Below are 19,216 nucleotides of genomic sequence, written 5' to 3'. Positions count from 1 at the left end.
ATATGTGCACAGAAGATATATTAATGCAACAGGATGCTTAAATACAATATTCTAGCAAAAAAAAAACTCCGCGCCCTGTAGTCCGCAAGCGAACTATACCGACCGAGGGACCGCCGCTTGTCGGCAAAGTTAGTGCCAACTTTAGCGGATAGAGGGTGCCGCGTAGTCAGCGCAACGAATCCCCACGGCCGTTAATTTAATTGAAATAGCTCCTCAATTATCATCACGAGGCTGAGTGGACCCCGTTCCAGACCCACTACTTCTCAGAAAATGTGGTAGTGCCGGGAATCGAACCCGGGACCTCTGGATCTGTATCCAGGAACACTGACCACTAGATCACAATATTCTAGAACATACAAAAATTAAACCACAGTAATTAGTACAAGAATTATTGCTTATATTGGCATAAATTGAGGATGAAACTTAAATAATATATTAAGGAAATATTCATTACGAATTAAAGTAATTAAATTACTATCACAATACATTTCTTAATCAACCTATATGAATTACATCATAGCAATTTTAATAACAATATATTTATTTTGACACTAGTTATAATCATAAATATTTTCTACGTTTGAAAAGGGTTTATACCCAAACGAAATAGGTGATAGTCCCTAGGGATATGAAACCGTCTCCCACTCTTCAGAGGGGCAGAAAAAAGAGTAGAGGACCAGCCCCATCCAACAGAAACTGACAAAACTTTGCAGCACTTTTAGGAATCGAATTATTCAAATTCGTGCAGGTTCATTTCTGGCAATTCTCTCGACAACCGCACGCTGCAACCCTAATATCGTCATCGCGTTCTCGAATGTCATGCACATTTGTCGAGAGCTAATTTATGGATGATAACTGCGAACACTACATGCAAATGGCGCGTCAATATTTTTCATTTGCATTTGCCTGTTTGCCATCCATATTTCATTAAATGCTGCTTGACCTCAGCAGCTGATAGTAAGTCATTAAATAATCTCCAATCAATCATTTAATCTCATTCCTAAATCTACATAGTTAATAAAGTCACGTTGCACACAATTTCCGCACTTTCGCACAATATTCGTAATCACCGTGGTGAATAAAATGTTAACGATTTTCTCGATATGAAGTATTTACGCGTATTTCCTATTCACTTCCTGTGGGTGAACGTGTATCGGTTTGATATGCATACTGATGAGTTGTGACATATCTGTTCACATCCATTGTTCGTTTTGGCGAAAATGAACGAATAATAATCTTTCGTTTCTGTTATACTGGTCAGATCATTCGTACATAATAAGGCCGAAACCACATGATAGATTTCGGTCAAAATTAGTATGGTGGACACAGAAGGAATTTTGTTAGTCCATTGATTTTGGTTTAGTATGTACCACTTTAAGGTTCTCTTTTTCTGCGTATAAGAATAAACGTTTGATTATACTTGACAGAATTTTATAAACCTGTAGGCACGCCACTAACAACATACCAGTATTCATGTTTGTAGCTCCATTCGCTGTATCTTATTTTAAGCATCACTTTAATGAATATTTGCATGCAACTTTTAGATCTCATATAAGATTTTCATAAAGTTTCAAATGCTTATGCTTTACAAACGTTGCCCATGTTTAAGTTTCACTAATTATTTGTTTCAATAGCTACTATATTTAAGGACGTAATGGAAATGTTGCAAGTAGTACTACTAAGTTCTCATCTTTTGATCGATTCCGATAAATTTCGATATACCAAACTTCTGTTGCCCGCGTATTACGAAGTGCGAGTTTCTTTCACTTTAATTCCATAAACGGCCGTATTATAACAGATGAAAATACAGATTTGGGTAATTTCCCCAAGTATTATATACAGAGAAACATATATGTAATATAAAGCGTAGGTATTGTCAGGTGTATGAGTGATTATATACGGGGTTTGGATTGATAATTGGATTTATTGAACACTTACAGAGAGTAACTACAAGTAACTACGGCCATATCGCTAATTCACACATTCTGTAGTTCACTACACCACGCACTAAGTCTTTTCATTCTGCTGTGTCTTTACTAGTCGTTGCCTGGTAGTGGCTTTCACCGGTGGACGTTCCCCTTACTTTGGGTTCCCGAACTATCTCCATTCCTCAGCTACCAACTTCGAACAGCACCAGCTCATAAGGACTGAACCACTGCAGTCCTGTAACTCACTCACTCACCAACCAACTCGCTCCGCTTCATTGCATTGCAGTACCTAACTAAATTCGCTCGGTCGAGTGATACAGCCTTGGAGAGGATCCATAGAAAACACCGCTTCCAACAGTACTTACATTGTTGCACCAGGGCTGTCGCCTAGCAACGGATCCAACAATGTTGTGTATTTACGAAGCTCTTGCAAAGCAGTAGTCTTTGTCTTCTTCTTTGTTTCGTGGTCGTTGCCTAGCAAGGGTCAACATAGCACAGTATATATCCACAAGAAGCGTGTGGATGTATTGTGTGTTATACAGTGGTTTAGCAAACAAGTTGGGTCAGGTAGAAGCGCTTCTTACCTGATTTCGAGGTATGTCCGGTCATCGAATATCCTGACTGAAGATGTTTGTGCTTTTCATTGGGCTCTCCAGGCAATTCCGAGAAAACACTTCAAACTAGACCTTGATCGCTTCTTACGCATTCCTTCCCAGTTCAGTCATAATTCTTCTGTTAAATGCTACTGACAGAATTTGTTATGCTGGTGGCCGAGTTGGTGGAAGCCGCCAGTATGATATGAACATTTTAGTTTGCGCCATCGAAACTGATACCTAGTCACCGTTCTTTGTGGCTCTGGTCAGTTCTACAGGAGACAGATTTCACGAGTAACTAATTGGCTAACTCCATAGAGCTGAACCCTTCTCGAGAAACTGGCAGTTGCTCAGCCACTCGAGAATTTCTCAACATTCTATGGTACATCACGGTTCATTACCGTGTTCACAAGAGCCCGCCACTGGTCCCTATCCGGAGCCAGATCACTCCAGTCTATACCACCCAATTTTACCTCTCTAAGATCCATTTTAATATTATTCTCCCACCTGCGTATAGATCTTATTGGTATCTATCCTCCTAGCTTTTTCGGCCATAATCATATATGCGTGCTACATGTCCACCGCACCTCATGATTTCATGAGTAAACGAAATTAATATTTTCAGTGTCAAACCACTGGTAGGCTCGCATGCACTGAGTCTTCGTGTTAACTTCTGGTTTGATTTAAATGATGACTCTTGACCCGGTGTCGATCGCCAGCGCGGAGGATCACGGACAGCCGGGAGTTGTGTGACTTCTGCTGGCCTATCAGCCACCCAAGAAATGCTCACCGTGTTAACTAAGGGGATGGAACAGGATCAAGGCAGATAGGATTATTTTTTATGAACTTCTTTGTCATTATCAAATGATTCCTATTAAGTCTTCAAGTCCTCGCCATCGCTCAAGCGGTTAGTCGCTGGCTTCACACCGCGGCGGCCCGGGTTCGATCCCGGGGTCTGATCAAGTGGGATTTGTGGTGGACAAAGTGGCGCTGGGGTAGGTTTTCTCCGAGTACTTCGGTTTCCCCTGCCAGTCTTCCTTCCACCAACTGCTCCACAATCACCCTCACCTATCGTGTGGGGCTGGTATAATAGGCCGGGAGTGGCCGCAGTACAAGGGACTTAGTCCCACCCCACTAGCAATAAGAAAAAAGTTGAAGAAATGTGAATTATTTTGTAGTTCCTGTATTTACCTTATCTTGCCATTACCTAGCAACGTATCTATGCAGTGGACGTCTGGAGTTTACTTCTTCATATCTTCCTACTCTTTACAGCTACACTTATGGTGAAGATGCCATTGTAACTGCACAATAGAAATCGAATATAAGTAACACGCCTCGTAGCTTAATAGCCGCTAGTCAGTACTGGGAAAAGCCAGACGTGAGAGGACCGTTCATTGTGTCCCTTTGTTGCTACGTAATATAAGTTGTCTTGTGTCTTGAATTCTTCACTTTGTATAAATGAACAGTAAGCACATGGGCTCGGCATTGTTCCATTGAAGCAGCGCGAACTGTCCACATTAATGCACAGCGAGTCTGCCTCTTGGTTTGACATGATAATAACTTTATGCCTGCCTGCACGATGCGATATTGATTGATTGATTGATTGTGATTGTAATTTGATAGAACAGTGGCGTGCTGACCGCAGTTAGTTCTAATATGACTGGAGCCACAGGCGTGGCAGGAAAATTGACATGTAAAGAGAAATATCGAAATAAAATTACAATGGAAAAGAAAAAGAAACCTTTCTTGATTACAGGTCTGTGGTGTTTCCTCAGATGTTTGACGAAAATGCCGGCAAATAAACATAAAATTGTCCACACTCACTTTGTTGTGCAACGTTCCGAATCATAATTCAAAATAATTTTGTTTACGTAAGTTGGATGCAATTCTGCGACACAAACACTGGAACCAGTATTTAATATGCAAGGACGGCTGAACGTTCCACTGCAGAAGGAAGCCGATAATAGCGTTTATTGATGATGTTTGCACGATTTCATAAAAATGGTGTGATTGTTCAGGTTTGTGTAACGAATGCCACTGATCAAGATGGCTGAAGCTATAACATTCCTGAGTTATACTTGTAAGATGACTGGTTCGAGTCTCGGTTTGGACACCGAGTATTCTTACTGAAGTTTTCCGTGTTTTTATTCAGTACCATTGGACAAATGCCGGGAAATGCCTTATTTGAGGCCACGCCCGCTTCTTTCCACTCCGTTTACAATTTGTTACTCACATTCAGTCAAATATTCGACGCTATGTAATCTCTAGCCCATCGCAGTTGTCGCGTGGTCGCTCGCTCGAACGCTGGGATCGTTGCTTCGAAACGCACTCAAGGAATGGATGTCTGTGTGTGTTTTATTCTGTGGTTTGTGTTGTCCTGTGTGCAGGTAGAGGCCTTGCGACGAGCTGGTCACTCGTCCAAGGAGTCCTACAGTCTGTGTAAAAATGATTACGGAACTGAAGAAGAGGCCAGGGCCCAACAGAGGGCTGCAGAGCCATTGATAAATGAATGAAAAAAAGAAGCAAGACTAACAAAGAGTAGTACAGAATGCATAAAAGAAAAATCTATCTATGGCTCTACAGCCATGTGTTGGACCTTGGCCGATTTTTCAGTTTCTTAATCCTATACACAGTCGGTAGTACTCCTTAAACTGGGGATCAGTCCGTCGCAATGGCCGCTACCTACACACAGAACAACACAAATACAGAATAAACGCAAACAAATATCCTTGCCTTGAGTGGGATTCGAACACACGATCCCAATATCTAAGCGAGCGAAGGCAGTTCGTGGCTTACACCGCGCAGCCACTTTGATCGCCAAATAAAAAAGAATGCGTTTGGAAATTACAGGCCTGTTTTCTTGCTACTCTGAACCGCTTACTATAACTGTGACAAAGTTGCACATAAACATCAATTCCCTGTTGGGATTAGTCTGCAAGCCAGGCCTCCATCCTACATTAAATCTCATGTTGCACACTGCTGAGTTTGAAGATTCCATTTGAATTGGATCACAGGGCTCTTCAGTTAGATTAATTCCAACGGTTCGTATTGGTTCTGTTTATCTTGTAGCAATTTTTTCCACATTTCCCTTGCTAGAAATGGCCAGTCAGTACCGGAGAGTTTCCAATTCAGCCGTTCGGACTGCAGTAATTTACGGCTGCTCTTACGTCCCTTTGGATGCTCACATACGCCCGTTTATCGCTTATTTCTTAAAACGTTTTGAATGAGATGCGTTTCATTTGAAAGGGCAACACGAGACAGGAAACTGGTCTCTAGTTTGGGACGTGTCAAAGCGAAACAGATTTACTGTGAGATTATTCTTGTTCAATTAATGACGCACTGTACAAGTTACGTATCAAATAATGAATATGGAAGGTCAGAGAAAGCAGCAGACGTGAGGTTGTACCCCATAATTTGTCTAAAGTTACTAAGAAAGAAAGCAGAAACAGGAGTAGGGGCCGCCATAGCAGCCTGCAGTCAGGAAGAAAATGGAATTCGGGCACTTGTAGTTATAGCAGCCAAACAAATAAATGAAACCCATTTCAAAAGAATTTTGTAAAAAAATTCGCATTGTTTTGTTTAGGCCACTACAGTAAACCTTGAACGTACATGGTTAATTTATTCAGAGATTTCCGTGTAACTCCAGTGCTTTAATGCGAAATATTCGTATCCTTCTTTGCTTATTTTGAAAAAATAAAAGTAGGCTTAGGATAAGGTGGAAAGGGCATGTGGCGCGAATGGAGGAGAAGAGGAGTGCATATAGGATATTGGTGGGGAAGCCAGAAGGAAAGAGACCACTGGGAAGACCAAGGGGTAGGTGGGTGGACAAAATTAAAATGGATCTTAGAGAGAGAGGATGGGATGGTATGGATTGGATTGATCTGACTCAGGATATGGACCAGTGGAGGGCTCTTGTGAACACGGTAATGAACCTTCGGGTTCCATAAAATGCTGGGAAGTTCTTGAGTAGCTGCAGATTTGGCTTCTCCTCAAGAAGGGCTCAGCTCCATAAGTACGTAAGGCTTATAAGATCACCTTGCTGCCTGCATGTGTATATTTATACCCCCTCTCCATCCACTTTTTAATGCCTGAACCAATCATTATGAAGCTTGATGTATATATCATGCCATCTGAGCCCTTTTCAACGGTGCTCTTCATATATCCCTTCCTTCAGTAATACCAAGACTATAGCTTCTCAAACTGTTCAGCTATTACCCTTACTATTACGTATGTCATGCCATCTGAGGCCATCTCAACATCTTCAGAAATCTGTCGTCAGTGTTACCAACACTACAGTCTCTCAATTTGTTGATGTTATGCCCATAATATTGCTTGAACCCTTGAATCGATCTTCATGAAAGGTGGTATGTGTGTCATGCCATCTGAGGTCATCTCAAAGGCATACTCGTACATAATACATCCTCCCCATTTGTAATAGTTGACACAGCAGCCTACATGTATGTCGAGGTAATGACCATAATAGTACATGAATGCCCAAATCAGTCTTCATGAAATTGAGCACGTATATTATGCCATCTGAAGCCATCTCAGCGGTGTACTTTACAAACCACTCCCTTCAGTAATACCAACATTTCAGCCTCCCAAATTAATTATTTTATTGCTTTTTCTTTGCGCATACATACTAAAGTTTTCTTTCTACTTGTCTCATCAGATACTGAAACTACAATGAAAGAAATGTAGGCAATTATGTAGTTCTTCCCGGAACTTATTGTTTGACATATACATTCGTCTCAATGAAGGTTAAAGCTAAGAAATTATATATAAAAGTGAATCACGATATATCATATCATAATGTACTGTATAATGTATTATATATAACAAGTAAACCCTGTTTATCCGGTGCGAATGACCGTGCAAGGTGAAGTTTGAATAAAAAGAACAGTACTGTGTATCCGTAGGCCAGTGCAGATCGAATCCTTGTAAGTCAGGGACTTCCTGTATTTGAACCCGAAATCTTCCCTCCACAAATTCAGATGATCTGCGTGGCAGTTTTTGACCAGTGTAATGGTTAGCAGTCTTTATTGTTATCTATTGTCTAAAGGATCGAACCCCTGCCATCTTCAGATAAGTTGCCCTTGTAGCTGAGACCATGCCATGAAGATACATAGATGCTGTGGAGATAAACCTCCACATAATGTGATTTTGGACTTTAGACGGAGGTGGGTGGTTAATGCAACGCTCCGGTTGATTTATCAAGCAGCCTGCTGTAACATGTCTCTCACATATTCACGAAGTATCCGGATCGATTCTCGGACAAAACATTTTCTATTATGATGTACATACATGGTGATCTTTCTCAGTCCATCCAGGCCATGTTTGCAAAGACCAGAAGCCAGGCCGGGTAAGTGGGATGCTATCAGACCCATCTGGTGTCTGAATGATTCATGGCGTCTGTTCCCCGCGGCTTTCCGCCTCGTGGTTGTGCAAGTTGAAGAGTCCCAAGCACCACTCGGCCGAAAGCAACGAATGGCGCTGAGTGATGCTTGTAAAGGACCCAACAAATAATGACTCTGTGAACAACGCCCGCTGCTAGGCAACAGATTCCTAACATGCACAATTGAACAGTAACAAAGGAGCAGTGTTTTCTGTCCTGTTAATTGAATAGCAACAGAAGAATAGTGTTTTCTATACGGTCCGTGCCGAGATGTTATAACCAGGGCACTTAGTGAGAATGCAGTACAGTGCAGGGAAGTGAAGAATTGGTTGGTGAGTGAGTTAGTAGGAGAACTGCAGTTCAGTCGTGAGCTGCTTCTGTTAGAAGTTGGTAGCTGAGGCACGGCGATATTTCTGGAATCCAGAGTAAGGGGAGCATCCACCGTTGGAAGGCGTTACCAGAGAACAACTGGCGAAAACACAGCAGGCTGTAAAAGACTTAGTGTAGTAGTGATTTATAGAGTGCATGAATTAGCGATAGCGCTATAGATACTTGTAGTTACGATCTGTAAGTGGTCAGTGAATCCAATGACCAATCCAGACCCCGTCTGTAGTCACTCATACACATGATAATATAAATCTTATAACATCTAGTGAATTCGAAGGTGTGTGAGAGGAAACAGTAATTGATTGCAGTTAAGAGGTAAAAAGGTGAAGTTATCCCCGGGCTTAATTAATGAAGCACCACGCCGTGAAGATATTTGGGGTAGTGGCGGTGTATCTCCACTATTCTTAATCTCAGTCCTAGTTGGAGGTGAGTGGTCAGCTTCACTGCCTGCAGCTTTACCCCCAGGAAAACGACTCCCTGTATCCATTATATGGGAGGCTGGTTGGGCCACAGAGCTGGTTTGGACGTTATGGACAAGAGAAAAATCTTGCTCCTACCGGGAATCGAACCCCGACTCCTGGGTTGTACTGTCCATAGCCTAGTTGGTATACCGACTGTAGGTACTGAGATAACTTGCGGAGAGGCTCAACCGGTGAACATAACTGGCACAAGGACCAAGTTGCCGATACGGAAACTCTTTTATGTAAGATTTGAGGTTTTCACGGCGGTGGCTATGAAGAATGCCGTCTTCTGGGATGTGGCACCGTGTAGATCTTGTTTTAACCGACGTTTCAGAGGAACGTATCGCTTCCATCTTCAGGGTAGAAAAATCCGTAAGCGAGGAACCATCGTGAGGACGTGGCTGCAGCCTTTCATGCCTTGAGTTGAATTCGAACCCACGACCCCAGTGTTGAAGCGGAAGAAGGAAATTCATGCCTTAGACCTCGCGGCTACTGTGATCGGCCCATGCGATATATAGCTCGTCGTGATCCGCTCAGAATATCCGAAAGTGAAATACACGGAGCTGCAAGCAGACAGACTTTGTGCAAAGGAATCGTTCGCTTCTCGTCTACTGTTGCAGATGTTGCCAGCCATATTGCCCTTATTGAAATATTCATTAATATAACGATGTTAATTAAGGCTGAGGATTCGCTCTTCGTTAACAAAGAGTTAATGAGAGCTTCTGTGGCCCGTGGTTGGGTTTTGTTCCGGAAATTCTTAACTGTGCTCTGGTTACGCGCATTTGTGTATTGCCTTTGCTTTCGTGTAATTTCGTTTGATAATATACGTATACTAAGCAGCTAGCTCACCCGGTCACGGTAGCCGAGCGGTCTAAGGCATGTACTGTCTTCGCTCGCTTGGAAACCGGGATCGTGGGTTCGAATCCCACTCAGGGTATGGATGTTTAGTGTGTGTGTGCGTTTTTCTGTGTCCATGTGCAGGTAGAGGCCTTGCCACGAGCTGATCACCCGCCCAAGGAGTCCTACCATATGTGTAAGATCTAGAAAAACCGAAGTGAACGGAGAAGTTCATGGAGGTAGGCCTAGGCCCACTGGGGCTGTAGTGCCAAGAAAAAAAAACAGCTAGCTCACTAGGCCACAGAACTATTTTTCTTTTATTGCTAGTGGGGTGGGACTAAGTCCCTTGAGCCACTTCTGGCCTATTGTACCAGCCCCAGATGATAGGTGAGGGTGATTGCGGAGCAATTGATGGAATGAAGATTGGCAGGGGAAACCGAAATACTCGGAGAAAACCTGCCTCAGCGCCACTTTCTCCGCCACAAATCCCACTTAACCAGACGCGGGATCGAACCCGGGCCGCCCCGATAGGAAGGCAGCGACTAACTGCTTGAGCTATAGCGCGGCCTTAGGCCACAGAACTAACTGGTAAATGTAAAAGGTAAATTTTTCCTGTGATTGATTAATTAATTAAGCACCACAACATGAAGGCGTATGGGGAAGTGGAGGTATAACTTAATCATTTTAACCTCGGTACTACATAGAGGCAAGTGATCAACTTAACCCTGGTGAAAGAGCCCCCCCTGTCAATTGGATAGAAGGCTGAGTGTGCCGCAGAGCCTGTCTAGACGGTATAGAGAGAAGAATCTCTTTTCCCTGCTGGTAATCGAACCCTAGCAGTTAAGCCCGTAGCCGGGTCGCTAACCCTGGTTGTCACACTTATTGATTAACTAGCTAGTTGATCAGTTAACCACTGATTTGGTTTGTTACGTAAATATTTAGGTACTGATTGGTTGACTAATTATGCAAGCAACTTGACTGAAAAACTACTCGTAGCTAGCAACTTTAATTATTGGCATTCTACATAAGTAGATGACTAATTAACCAGGTGAGTAGTGTGCTACGTAATCGGTTAAATAGTTAATTAAACGACTGTCGAACTAACAACAAAATTAAAGACTCAAATAACTGATAACTAGCCAAAGAACAGCTAATCAAATGACGGACAGATCTCGTAAAAATAGGTACTGAATGAAAAACTTCTTGTTAATTAACTAAGGAAGTAATTAAATAAATGCCAATCGCAGTGGCCGCACAGTCTAAGGCCCATTCCAACGCTGGGATCGTGGGTTCTAATCCCAATCAAGGCATGGATGTATGTGTGCGTTTATTCTATGCTTATATTGTTCCGTGTGTAGGTAGCGGCCTTGCGACGGGCTGATCCCCCAACTTCAGCAAGGAGCTGTGGAGCCATACAGACCGATAGAGAGAGAGTAGTTAAATAAATAGGCTAAAGGACTATTTCTCATGGCGGCAAGAACAGTCATTTGACGTGAAGGACGAGTCATATGACGCTTTGGTTTCGAAACGACCGTTGAACATAATGACAACAGAGAAGTACAGTGAAGCTCAAACAATTAATTCTATCAGTTTAATTGTATAAGTAAACTAAACAGTGGTAGAGGAGCTACTTCTCTTCCTCGTAACAGGAGTACACTGCAAGGTAGGTGTTTTTGTGATGTCGGTTACGAACATTTGGTTTCAAATGCAATAAGGAGTTCCAACAGCTCACGGAAGACATTGTATAGCCATGTAGTCATGCTAATGCCTATGTTAAGTGTGGATAATGCTATCGATTCCTGTGCTTTATATTCAGCTTAGCAGCAGTTGGCAGTTGCTACGCAGGATGAAACACATTTTGTCTCGCTAATGCATGTAAATGTGTACGGGTAAAAACTCCACAAACCGATTTGTCTCCCTCCAGGAACCTGCAGAATTAAGTCGCTGTTTATGTTGACTGTTAAGGCTCTGGCGTATTGAGAGCGGCTGGACTCCGCTGTCAACCCTCCCTCTTATCCATCCATCATCCTTCTGTTTAAACATTCATTTGTCTGTCGAACTTTCCTCATGGTCTTTATCCATCAATTCAATAAATTAATCACATATTAGAGCAGTTTATTATGGGTTAGGAGAACCGGGATAGCGCAGTCGGTATAGCGACTGGCTACGGGCTGATCGCGGAGTTCGTGTCCTGGTAGGGTCAAAATTTTCACCTTTTCATGTCGTCCACACCGGATCTTTTGTCCATCCAGTCTCCTTTACAATTGGTACCGAGAGACCTTTCCCGACGGTAAAGCGGCTTAGGCGTGAAGGTGACCACTGACCTCCAACTAGTGCCGAGGTCAAGAAAATGTGGATAAATCCACTCCTCCATACGCCTTCATGACGTGTGCCTAACTAGTTAAGCACAGGGACAACTTTTCCTTTTTTTTCCCTGGCACTACAGCCCCAGTGGGCCTAGGCCTACCTCCATGAACTTCTCCGTTCACTTCGGTTTTTCTAGATCTTACACATTCGGTAGGACTCCTTGGGCGGGTGATCAGCTCGTCGCAAGGCCTCTACCTGTACATAAACACAGAAAAGCGCACACAGACATCCATATCCTGAGTGGGGTTCGAACCCATGATCCCGGCTTCCGAGCGAGCGAAGACCGTGCACGTTTAATTCCTGGTACTCATTTCTGTTAGAGGCTGAGTAAACCCCAGGGCCTAGTGCGGCTGGAAAGATTAGGTCAACTGAAAAAATGCAGTGACCTCATCGGGCCAACTTTACCTTACCTAGTATTATTATGGGCTCAGAACTCAGGAGCCCGTTCAATCCTGTTATTGTCAGCTCAGTGTAAACTTGGACTATCTGGTATCCTTGCAGACAGCCCTCGCAGTCCGCAGTTGAACAAGACGCAAATTATATATATACATACGTATATTAGATCGGGTCATCTTCCCTTGTGCTACTTGGTTTCGTAATTTTGTTCTTTTTCCTGGAACATGCTTAAGTGGCATCGAGTCATTTTTATTCACTCCGTGTTTTAGTTGCAGAGAAACCTGCAGCCTCTTCTTAGCAAAGGACATAAAACGTTAAATATGATTGCATCTTAAATGATTGTCTGCACGCTTAAGAGGGTATAGATTTCGTCCCGTTGTGAAAATAATATTACACTCTGTGTGAAAGTACCCAAAGTGCGAGCGAGTCGTCTTTCATCTTGGGTCACGTGGGAAGACAGGTTAGGTTGCAGTCGTCTGTTTGTCCCAAATGCTAGCACTTGTCTTCCAAATTACATGGCGTCACTCGTTAAGGGAGAAACATAGAATCACGATGTTTGAGAACATATTCCTTGGATTAATATTTTGACTTAAGGGGGAAGAAGGAACACGGGATTAGAATTTTATAACGAGATTCTACATAAATTATACTGCTCAGTAAATATTGTCAGCCTAACCAGACTGGTGGAGAGCAAGGAAGGCCACTATATGGATCTGAGGGAACAGAAAGTCATACAAAGTTTGGTAAGAAAGCATCAGGGAAATATAACGTTTGGAAAACATAGGCGTGAATGAGATAACTATATTAATATGTATATGCAAGAAATAGGAGTGGATCAATCTGACTCCAGATAGGAAGCAGGGAGCTTCGGCTTCCATAAAATTGCCCTTATTTTTTGATGGGCAGAGTAGCTTCCAACTTCTCAAAGAAGTGTCTGTTCCATGGAGTTGTTAGTTAACTAGTTAGTTGTTTGGCTGGGTAGCTACATATCTACTTAGACAGACAGAAGGGCAGGCAGGCAGGCAGGCAGGCAGGGGGTTGCACGAACCTACAGGCAGCGAGATAAGTAGATACAGGTAAAGATGACAAATTTTTACCTTCTGTGCCAATTGAATATTTTCTCAGCGTAAGTACAATAACGGATAAGTAAACGGAAGCTCATTTCAATGTATAAATTGTTGTTATCGGAATGCAGTCCAGAAAGATATTTCCTAAACTTTTCCGATGTAAGAAAATCTGTGCTCTGAAATCTACGTTAAACCTAGAAGTTGATGGTTACAGTGAGTGACAGATTTCCGTAGTCCACGTGCTGCGCCTTCCTTGTGCGCAGGCGCGACGAGAATTATTTATGACAGAGTGGAAAGTTCACACTCGCTCCGGCTTCTTATTGGATTGTCTTCACGTCTTCTGAAACCTCGATCAAAACTCATTTCGTTTCTCTTTCACTTTTCAGTCTGCAAGACGGTCACATGTCTGCGCGACACTCGTGATACATACGTCTTTGTTATCGAAGCTCCACTCAATTATTCTGGTTTCCGGTTCACCGGATTGACGTAATCGCGTTAAAGTATCTTTGGCGAAGTCGACCTAAGTTCGTCCATTGCTGAACGTACCCGAACAGTGATAATACATATTCATGGTCTCTCTTGCTGTCTTGGAGGACTTAGAAGGGCCGGGTAGGTTCCGGAGATTTTGTGAGGCAGGCCTCAGCCTTTAGCAACATCGTCATATTCTTAGCTTTTGCATACGCAACAGTTTACGACGATCTACACCGACTGATTCATCACAATTCCAGTTCACATCTACAGAGCCAATTTCATTGAGATCCAGTTCAGTATCATTTTCGCGCTTAAGCCCAGTTTTGAGACGCTACGGGCTAATACGTATTGCTGCCTGCGATAGACTCGTGAATAAATATGAAACATCCCTTTATTCGGTGTAACTATAAGTCCTTGTCGTCTCATCAGCTAATCCTTTGAAGCAGAAAAGACTCCTAAATACTGTTAGAAATTTTGTTTGTGCCTCATAGTAACACGCTGCGTCTCAAATCATGAAACCACTTTTTTTTTTTTAAGTTTCTTGGAGTGGGGTGAGACTGAGTCCACTTGGTACGGATGACAGAGGATTATGAATGTGGAGTAGTCAATGGAATGCGAACTGGCAGGGGAAACCGAAGTACTCGGAGGAAACCTGCCCAAATGTCACTTTGTCCACCACGAATCACATATGGGAAGCCAGCGACTAAGTACCCGGGCTATGGCACGACCTTCTAGGGAGATAAGGCATTCGAAGGTGGGTCCCGTTAGTGTGTACCTTGCAAATGGCTTTATAGTTTATTTAAGCGAATGCTAAAACAGTATCTTTAAATAGACCAGTATTGTCTCTTTCCATATCTTCTTTGTTCAACATCCGTGACGGCAATGAATGTTGAGCAACCGAAGATGTGGATCGTGGTCTATTTGAAGGTACTGTCGTAGCATTCACCTGGAAGAGCGGTATAAAACCATGTAAATTTTCATATCATTCGACGTTGTTTAGGCATTGTAGTTGAAGAGGCATAATAAAACAGACAGAGAATATTAAGTACGCCCGTAATTGAATTGTATGCGTAGTTCCAAATGCAGATACGGCGAACCGTTTCACAGTTCTCTTCTACTGCAAGAACTCTCCTCGCTCTGGCCATGGTCCCGAGACAAACTTCTGACGTTCTCTTACGGTGAAGTAAATATTCAGTATAGCCTTAACTTTCTCCATTTAGGAGCGCAAGAAATTCCACACCAGTTGAAACTTCCATGTCTTGTAGAATTCTGAGGAAATGAAATGTGAAGGAATTGATTTAATTGCATTGGGCGNGGGGGGGGGGGGGGGGGGAATCATTAGTGCAACAGAAGAGCATCTTGCCGACCCCGCGTGTGAGCAATCAGCTCTTTGTAAACATGTGGCAGGAAATTGGGGAGCATCCTGCAGTAGCTTCAGATGCAAAACTGATGCGGGTATGGCTTGTCGGCGTTGTATCGACTGCCCAGTCTGATTAGCGTTAGGGTGATTAATGTACTGTGTACAAAACAACTTCCAATATTTTAATGTGTTTAGGTAAAATGTCCTCTCGTTGTTTCTTATTTTCGTAACCTCATCTTTCCCTAAACATCACTAACCAACACTGAGGCCGCGCCATAGCTCAAGCGGTTAGTCGCTGGCTTCCCACCGCGGCGCCCCGCGTTCGATCCCGGGTTTGATTAAGTGGGATTTGTGGTGGACAATGTTCGGTTTCCCCTGCCAATCTTCATTCCACCAACTGCTCCACAATCACCCTCACCTATCATATGAGGCTGGTACAATAGGCCAGAAGTGGCCGCAGTACAAGGGACTTAGTCCCACCCCACTAGCAATAAAAAAGAAAACCAACAATGATATCTGCAATGGAATTTACGGTGTAAATTTTTAGAACTTGGGTTCTAATATTTAGCCTAATCTTCATAAATGGGAAAAGTTAGGAGTACTTTATGAGACCAATATGTTGTCTTGAAGCAGTTAACCGATTTTCACGGAACCAAGGAAATTAAGGACCGGTCACGGTAGCCGAGCGGTCTAAGGCATGTATTGTCTTCGCTCGCCGGGATCGTGGGTTCGAATCCCACACAAGACATGGATGTTTAGTGTGTGTGTATGCGTTTATTCTGTGTTTGTGTTGTGCTGTGTTTAGGTAGAGGCCTTGCGACGAGCTGATCACCCGTCCAAGGAGTTCTACCGTCTGTGAAAATGAGCAATGAAACTGAGAATTCAGCCCTGTGCTCAAAAGTGGGAGCGAGAGGGAAAAAAAGAAGAAAAGAAAAAAATAAGGGCTATGACTTGTGCTTGAATTCTTTATACATATATTGTAGATGACCTTCTCCCTTATCGTTTTCAAGTACATGGTAGATGATAATTTTAATTAAATTAAGAGTATGAGCTATATTATCGTGCATTGGAAATTATCTCGATATAGCAATCAAAGGCAGGCTCTTCTGGTTAAAACCTCCTTCATTCTTCTTTTCTGTGAATTTTCACAGGAACTCTAACAATGGAACATCATTCCTTGCAGTAGTCTAAAATTAAACAAAATGAGAAGCGCAATCATAAATTTGCAGTGCCCTTAATTATGTGTCCCTCTGCCATCATTTGTTTGTACCTGTCGCAAAGATCTCCCACCTTTCGCTTTAAACCAGTCCATGCGGTCATGGAAATACACTCCACCCGTTTTTTTCTTCCTCACTCTCTACGTAGGGTGACAGACAACGGTTTGTCAAAACGTCTCTGTGCAGGATGGCGGAATTATACAGCTACAATGTGTTCTTTCACACTGTCTGATGGGATCATCCATTCGTACGCCAGCCTGTCATTTAGCATGGAGTCTTATATAGATTCTGTCTTTCAGTGGTTAGGGTTTTGAAAAATGGAGTCACGTTCTCCTTTCTGACCCGCTATTGCCTGTTAGCCCCCCTCATGAATATATGAGGGGCAAGTTCTTCTTGAGAACCATGCAGTGATAGCACACAGCTTGGAGTGTTTGAGAAATTGACTGATTCTTCAAACCCTGGCCTTTGTCATAACGTGGCAGTCTTACAGGAAGAAACATTAAAACGGAGGAAATTAAATAATTTCTGCCCTTCGTGTGATATGTTTACGGAGTTTAAATAAAGAAGAGAGAAGATATGCAGCATGAATTCAGAGAAAAATGTATAGGAGAACACCGTTTCCTAGATTATGACTCTTTTGTAACGTTGGTGATCACCTACCAGAATTAACAGAGTCACACCCAACGCCACAATATTTTTCATACTCACAACGGGAATATAGAACTTTGCCATATATAAAATCTTGCTCACAAGATTATTTTGGAAGGAACAACTTGGGAGATCTAGGGATAGATGTATGGATACAGTTGCTTCACAATGCGGACCGAAGTGGGGATTTGTGAACCCGCTAACGAAACTTCGAGTTCCACAAATTTATGGAATTTCTTGACGACATAACCACCGGCTTATCAATAATTACTTGTACGAAGTAGCTTTACGTTAGGTAGGCCGTACACCGGCATGCATCAAGACATGTAACAGTCAAGACACGATGTCTGCGACATGACGCAAAGAAATGAGCAGAGTTGAATGAGATTATGAAAACCGCCGCACACCGGTCTGAGTCATGATGCCCATAGAGTTGTGAATTTTTCTTTTTGCACCCACTGTTTTCGGCAGTCATAACGACACGGACTGTCTCGCCTTCCATCAAGCCACTTAAGTCTTAGAGCCTCTACGAGTATTTAAAATGAAAGAAGGAAGCCATTGGTCAAATACGTTTTTTACTTATTTCCAGCTTTATGATTGCGGCCAAGTATTTCCAAAACGACATGCCAAATACTCCAGGTTAATACCAAAATATTTAAGGGCAACAACAAGGATAACACGGGCGGTAGTCGGCGCAAAGTTGAATGCGGAAAATGATAATTTCTATTATTTATTCCAAACCAGGCTCGCACCCGAGGGGCTTCATAACCTTTTATATGTAACAAGCTGTTTCCCACTGGAACGGACAGGCATTTGCAGTGGGACAGGAATTTAACGTGGAACTAATGAGAAGCCGGTGCACGCGGTAGAATGGTTGAGGCACTATGCTACAAGCCGGAAGGTCGCGGAGTCCAATCCCGATGAGGTCATAGGATTTTTTAATTGAATTAATCCTTCCAGCCCTATTATGGCCCTGGGGCCGGCTCAGCCTCTAACAGAAATGAGTACTAGGAATCTTCCTGGGAGCTGAAGATAGGCCGGCGCGTAAGGCTGTCAACCTTACCGCCATCTGTGAGCCGATTATCTAGAAAATGTGGGAATCTCAACACCTCACAAACCTATGGGCCTCCAAGGCCTGCCACAGAGATACCTTTACTTACTTTTACTAATGAGAAGCCAGAGACATTTACAGCAACCGCCATCAAAAAAATGTTTCGCCCATTTATCGACATGGTAGCGGGGGGTTCAGGAGACTCAGATCGTTTCAAGAAAAAGAAAGATCAATCAGACATTTTTAGCCCTTCTGTTACAGTGCGGATATCCATACCATCCCATCCTATCCCTCTAAGATCCATTCAAATATTGTCCACCCACTTACGCCTTGGTCTTCCCTGTAGTCTCTTTCCTTCTGGCTTTCCTACCAATATCCTATACGCATTCCTCGTCTCCCCTATTCGTGCTACATGCCCTGCCCACCCCATCCTTCTTGACTTGATCATTCTAATTATACTTGGAGAAGAGTACAAGTTATGAAGCTCCTCATTATGCAGTTTTCTCCAACCTCCTGTCACTTCATCTCTCTTCGGTCCAGATGTTCTCCTCAACACCCTCTAGACCCTCAGTCTATGTTCCTCCGTTAATGTCAGAGACCAAGTTTCACACCCATACAGAACCACAGGAAAAATTATAGTTTTGTATATGTTTTTGGACAGCAGACGAGAAGACAGAAGTTTCTGGGCTGAATGGTAGCAAGCATTACCCGAGTTCAATCGCCTCTTAATTTCCTCCTGAATCAGGTTTCGATCTGTTATCGTTGTTCCCAAATATCTGAACTGTGCCACATTTTCAAAACATCTGTTTCCTATCTTTATGTCATGATTTTCCCCTGCATTTTGGTGACGAGACAGTAACATATACTTAATTTTCTCTATTTGGGGCGTAGGGGTACGTACTGTATTAGTAGGGACATGAATTAAATCCAACCCCCCCAAATACATGTGATAAAGAGAAAATTTTGTTAATCTTACCTTTTGGATCGAATTGATAGATACAGTACATGCATAACATAGGAACTACAGTTAATATTTTA

The sequence above is a fragment of the Cryptotermes secundus genome, unplaced genomic scaffold, assembly GCF_002891405.2.
Source record: "Cryptotermes secundus unplaced genomic scaffold, Csec_1.0 scaffold1105, whole genome shotgun sequence".
NCBI classification, from domain to species: domain Eukaryota; kingdom Metazoa; phylum Arthropoda; class Insecta; order Blattodea; family Kalotermitidae; genus Cryptotermes; species Cryptotermes secundus.
Note: the sequence above shows the minus strand (reverse complement) of the source record.